Raw genomic sequence first — 6,883 nt, 5'->3', positions numbered from 1 at the left:
CTGTGATACATGGCAGGTAGGATCTTAGTTCCCCAGCCAGGGATCAAATCCAAGCCCGTTGCATCGGAGCTCAGAGTATGAACCACAAGACACCAGGGAAATCCTGTTCCTTGTAATTGCTATGTAGATTGTATACAATATTTTGCTATTGCAAATAATGTGACAAGAACTGAACCAGGGGTTTGTGACAATGGTCACATTGTACATGTGCAAGTATATTTGGAAAATAAATTCCCCAAAGTGGAAAAGGGATATATAAATATTGTGTTTGAGTGTGTGTATATGTGGGACATTTTTTTGTGACTTATTTTGGAATTGTTTTAGGTTTAATAAAAGTTGCAAAGGTAACACAGAGTTCCCATTTACCCCTAACAATCTTGTATGTAATACATATATTAAAATTTTTCATGTAGTCAACTCTATTCACCTTTTGCTTTATATTTTCAATTTTTGCAGAAAATAATCCTTGATTTTAAAGGTTATTTTTCGCTTTCATCTTTTACACTGAATTATTTAATCATTTGAATATTTTTGGTATACAAATGATACAGAGTGTGAGGTAGGGATATAATTTAATTTTTTCCTTTTAAAATGAAAATTTCCAAGTAGCTTTGCGATTCTTACTTTATCTCCTGGTATGTGATTTTTGCCTTTATTATATATGAAACTTTTTTATTCTTGGGTTTATTTGTGGGCTCTCTATACTGTTACATTGATCTGGCTTTTAAGTTTCGGTGCGTTGGGGACAACTTTATATTTTAATTCATTCATTCTTTATTCTGTTGGCTTGTTAGCTGCTTTTCTTGGATTAATAGCTAAACCATTATGTTTACATGATGTTTTTTAATAGTGATAGTTTTGTCTCCTTTAGAAAGAATATTGGGCACTTTCCCAATGGTCCAATGGCTAAGAATTCACCTGCCAGTGCAGGGGTAATGGGTTTGATCCCGGTTGGGGAAGATTCTACGTGCCAAGGAAAAACTAAGCCCAGGCACCACAATGACTAAGCCCCTATGCTGTGACTTCTGAAACCTGTGTACCTTACAGCCTGTGCTCTGCAACAGGAGAAGCCACCACAATGAGAAGCGTACGCACTGCATCTAGAGAAAGCCCAAGCCGAGCAGTAAAGACCCAGTGCATTCTAAATAAATAAATAATTTTAAAGAAGAATATTGGGACTTCCCTGGTAATCCTGTGTTTAAGACTTTGCCTTCTAATGCAGAGGGTGTGGGTTCAATTCCTGGTTGGGGAGCTAAAATCCCACATGACTTGGGGCCAAAAACCAGAACTTAAGAACAGAAGCAATATTATAACAAATTCAATGAAGACTTTAAAAATGGGCCACGTCAAAAAATCTTTAAAAAAAACGAATAAAAAGAACAAATATTCTCCAAAGGATTTTCATAGGACTTGGATTTTCACTACATAATATTCAATGTGTTCAGGATACAATCTAAAATTACTCAGCATGCCAACAACTAGGAAAATGTGGCCACTTCTCAAGAGACAATTATCAGATGTCAACCCTGTCAATACTTAGATGTTGGAATGATCAGACAAAGACTTTAAAGCAGTATTATAAACATACTCCATGAGATATAGGTATATACTTTTGACAATATAAAGATAGACATTCTTATCAAAGAAGAGAAAACTTAAAAAGCAAAGGTTGAACATGTAGAACTAAAAACTATATCTGAAATTAAGAATTCACTGCCTGAGTTCAGTAGTAGAATGAAGATGAAAAAAGAAAAAGTGAATGTGAGGGTAAATCAATAGAGGCTTTTCCAATCTGAAGAAGAGAGGAAAAACAAGTTTTAAAACAAACAAATTGAGCTTAAGGGACTTGTGATATGATGTTGGATGTTTAACACTGATGTCTTTAAGTCCCAGAATGAGAAGAGAGATATTGGTACAGAAATGATATTTGATGAAATAAGAGTATAAACTTTCCAAATTTTGTGGAAAATAGAGATTTACATAGTCAGGAACATCAGTGAATTCCAAGCAGGACAAACTCAGTGAAAACCAAAACATCATAACTAAATTGATGGAAAACATATAGGAAGAAAACAATCTTGAACACAGACAAAAATGACACATTACATGTATGAGACATCAGTCAAATGACTGACGATTTTTCATCAAGATCCATAGAGGTTAGGAGACAATGGAACAGCCACCTGTAACATGCTGAAAGAGTTGTCAACCCATGCTTTAAACCCACTAAATATACTCCACAAGGCAAGTAGACACCTTCAGATGAAGAAAAAGTAGGAATTTATTGCCAGAGAATCTGTCCTAAAAGAAATGCTAAAGGAAGGTCTTGAGGCTGAAAGGAAATGATACCAAAGGAAAACCTAGAACTTCAGGAATGAGGAATGATGAAGAACAAAAGAAATTCTAAAACTTGGAATAAAAATCTATTTTTCTTGTCTTCAATTCTTGAAAATATGTGTGATCAGTAAGAACAAAAATTATTTTATATTGGTTAGTGCCACTGGAATCCTCATACGTTGCTGCTAAGAATGCAAACAACATAGCCATTTTGGAAAGCTATTTGGCAGAAAGAAAGCTATTCTTCTTATAAAGATAAACATATACTTACCATATAACTCAACAATCCCATCCCTAAATATTTACCTCAGAGAAATAATTTATGTTTATACAAAAACTTGTATGCATATGTTTAGAGCAGTTTTATTCATAATCACCGAACTAGAAACAATTCAAATGTCCTTCAATTGGTGAAGGGATAAACAAGCTGAGGTGCATCCATACAATAGACAACGTTCTACAATTTATATGACCTGCAAAACTCAAAACTATAGAGGCGGAGCAGTTTCTCAAGGTTTAGAGTTAGTGGAAAAAATTGACTATGAAAGGGAAGAACAAGAAGGTTCATGGGAGAGACAGAATTACTCTGTACTTTGATTGTGATGGTGACATGACTCTACACATTTCTCAAAACTCAAAACTGAACACCAAACAAGTTCACTATTCTCAATGTAAATTTATAAATAATTTTTTAAAATTCATCAGTCTGTTACTTTCTTCAGTTTCACATATCCCTTCCTTAAGTCAACATCCATATTTCTAAAAGCTGAGTACAAATGGGACTCTTGCATATTTCAATATTTAACAATTTACCAAAGGAGCTTGCTTTTAAAAAGAATCTTAGTGTACATCCTTCTGTGAAATAAACTTAGTGCATCTGATACTCGATGTTATCTATGTAAACCAGAGTTTTGAACTCCATCATCACCATCACTTAAAGTGAGGTGGCTCTGCAACTCTGATGATCCTCCAGGATAGTCTTCCCTCCTGAAGTTCTAACCAAGGGCAGGCTAGGTAAGTTATTCTCACAGCCTTTCCAGTACAACTGGAAGAAAAAGTGAGAGCACTCTTAGGCAGTTCAAGTCCCTGGGACCAGCCCCTGGAGATACCCACATCCTCTTATTATGGAGGACAATGGGAGGCAGGGCTCAGGTGCCTGGTTGTACCAGGACTTGCCCTTTCTTAGTCTGTGCTCTTAGCTAAACATCACTGGGTCCTGAACCCCATTCAGCTGAATTATGGCCATCTCTATTCTCTCACCCTGCCAGTCCTGATGTCAAGGGCAAACAACAGCATCACAAGAAGGAGGAAGTCGTCTTTGTATCAACCTGGTGCTTAGTGATGTATGACAGACATGATACCTGTTCAACAAGCCAGGTGAACTCTGTGCAGCGTGTTCTGGCTGCTCCTTCTCCACAGTTAGCTCAGGTGCCCTGCTCTTCAGTTTGCACATCCTGGTCACGTTTCCTCAGGCCTCACTTTCCTGAGCTGTGTTTCAGGTTCAGTAGTCCTTCAAAAAATCACAGATAGCTGTGCCTTAGCGCCTCCTAGGATCGTGTTCCTTGCTTTGCTCAATAACTTCCTGGAAAAACAATGTATACAAATCCCACTGTTATCAGTGGCAGAGCATAATAGATGTCCAAGTGTATAAACATCCTCTCTCTATAAAACAAACCAGTGTGGCTTCTATACATCGAGGTCTCCTTTGGCAAAGAAGCTAATCCACCCCTCCTGCCACACACACACACACACACACACACACACACACACACACACACACACACATGCACACGCACGCGCACATGTGCCAATTTCTCTGGCAAATAAATCTTTATTGGAATATAGTGGGGTTTTTGTCTGATGAGCAGCCTAGTAGTCACTCTCTTGGGTTCCTTAAATTGTTGTTGTTCAGTTGCTAAGGTGTGTCCAACTCTCTTGTGTTCCCATGGACTGTAGCCTGACAGGCTTCTCTGTCTATGGGATTTCCTAAGCAAGAATACTGGAGTGGGTTGCCACTTCCTTCTCCAGGGGATCTTCCTGATTCAGGGACTGAACCTGCACCGCCTGTTTGTTAAATTACCCATGCTTTAATGCAGTGATTCTGGGAGGCATAAGCTTGAACTCAATTGCTGGATATTAAAACCACTCCTGGGAGCTCCAATCTCCTGATGAAGCATTTTCTCCTCTTCCTATGGCACACAGATGCTTCTGCTTTTCTCTCAGTTCCATCCAGCACTCTCCACCTTTACAGAAGGAGAAGGTAGTGGACAACTCAACCCAAGGGGAAGATATTCCTTTTTAAAATTAATTAATCTATTTATGGCTATGCTGGGTCTTTGCTGCTTCAAGGGCTTTCCTCTAGTTGCAACAAGCATGGGTTACTCTTTAGTTGCAGTGTGTGGGCTTCTCATTGCTGCAGCTCCTCTTGTTGCAGAGCATGGGCTGTAGAGCATGGACCCAGTAGTTGTGGCGCATAGGCTTAGCCGCCCCATAGGAGGTGGGATCCTCCTGGACCAGTGATCAAACCCATGTCTCCAGCACTGGCAGGTGGATTCCTTACCACTGAGCTACCAGGGAAACCTGAATATTCTTCAATAAAGCATGCATTTAGTAAATAAGAAGAAACAGAGTATAGCATGAAAGTCCTCTCAGATTGCCAACATATACCAAGAGCTTTTCTTTTTCTGAGGCTCTCAGTGCAAATGGAAAGGATCGATGCATACTGCTAGGTTTTCAAAATAAAGCATAAGTCAAATATAAATTAATTGCCTTATGACCAAGAAGCCAAGACATATCCACTAATGAGAAAGAACCCACCAAACCCTTTTTCCAATCCATTCTTCATCCTCTGTCAGGCTCACCCTATGCTATCTGATCTAGACATTGAGGGACAGTAACAGGAGGACTGATAAATGCCCCCAGACCAGCTCTGCCTCATCTGTCTTGCCAAGCCAGGTTCATCCTTAAGGATCCCATGACTACATCAGCCATAGGAGTAGAAACTTTTTTAGAACATTTTATGCCTGCATCCCTGTCTTCATTTCAAAAGTTTTAATTTACTCACATCCATGTTAAATATAATTTCTACATGATGACATAAGAGCTTGGAGCATTTAAGTTGATAGAATATTTTATAGGTATAATGAAATGTCCATTGATGCTGATTCTTTGATTTCATTTTCGGAAATCAATATATCTCTTTTTGTTTTCCAAACAGTCCCACTATTCTCTGTAAAGCTGGCACTCCTAAGGTGCTGAATCTACAGTGCTTAACAGATACAATGGCTTTGCACAGGGGAACACAGGAATGATACCTCTGAGCCAAATCCTTAGTACACACAGCTAAAGACGTTTGTACATGGTTGAATAGAGGAGAAACTCAGGGCCCTAACACCCGCCGGCCATTGGTTTCATTTATATTATTCACTTGATCTTTACAACCATCTTTTTAAGCTTTTAATTATCATCCTCAACTAACATAACAGAGAGAAACCATAGAGCACAGTCATAGCGACTTGTCCAAGGGCCCACCATCAGCAAGCTGGCTTCTGAGTCTAGGACTCACGGCCCCACGGGCTTCCCAGGTAGTGCTAGTGGTAAAGAACCCACCTGCCAGTGCAGGAAACAGGAGAGGTGTTCCATCCCTCGCTTGGGAAGATCCCCTGGAGGAGGGCATGGCAGCCCATTCCTGTATTTGCCTGGGAATCCCCATGAACAGAGGAATGCCCATGGGGTTGCAAAGAGTCAGACACGACTGAGCAACTTAGCAGGCATACACTTGTGGCCCCAAAGTCCACAGTTTTCAGCTGAGTCATGACTCCTGCAGGTCCTGTGAAAGGCCCAGGTAACACAATGGCGAACCTATCACACTTCATCACTTACCTCACAGATCTAGAGACTTTACTCATCATAATGGTCTTCAACTTAGACAATTTGCCTTGAGAGTTTTTCCTTCAGGGTTGTTTCATACATGTACCTTGTATAGACCCATCTTGCAAGTTAGATCTGTGAGTAAAGACTTCTCTGTACTCTCTCACTCCCAAACAAAATAGCATGTACCATATAATAAGCACATATCAAAATAATTCATGTTTACATCATTGGGTATAAGGTAAAGAAACATATGGGAAACGTTCCCAGGCTATGAAGTATCTTCAACACAGTGATCAATAAATACAATATTCATAAGCATGTCTTGATATAGATTTGACTTACAGATACAAAAGATTTAGTTCAACTACTATAGAAACCCACAGGAATGCAATATCCTTTGGAAATGCTGCCATTTGAAAAAATTCTGGTACCTAAAGAGTCCAGAAGCTGAGACAAATGTGGTTTTCCAGTTTGAAGGGTGAGAGATGAGCTGTGTCTTGTGTATTAATGAAAATCAGATGCCACCTTGTGGTCAGAAATAGAAATTCAGCAAAAAAAAAAAAGATTGTTCTGAGAATCAAATATTAGTACTATAGAATTACATCCATAAGTAACATGGTCTATCCAGGTGGAGACAGCGTGTTCCCACATTAATTCTCAAACATTTTTTTGC

This window comes from Oryx dammah, unplaced genomic scaffold, assembly GCF_014754425.2.
Source record: "Oryx dammah isolate SB20612 unplaced genomic scaffold, SCBI_Odam_1.1 HiC_scaffold_1, whole genome shotgun sequence".
Lineage (NCBI taxonomy): Eukaryota > Metazoa > Chordata > Mammalia > Artiodactyla > Bovidae > Oryx > Oryx dammah.
The sequence above is the reverse complement of the archived record's forward strand: the minus strand, read 5'-3'. Positions refer to the sequence as shown.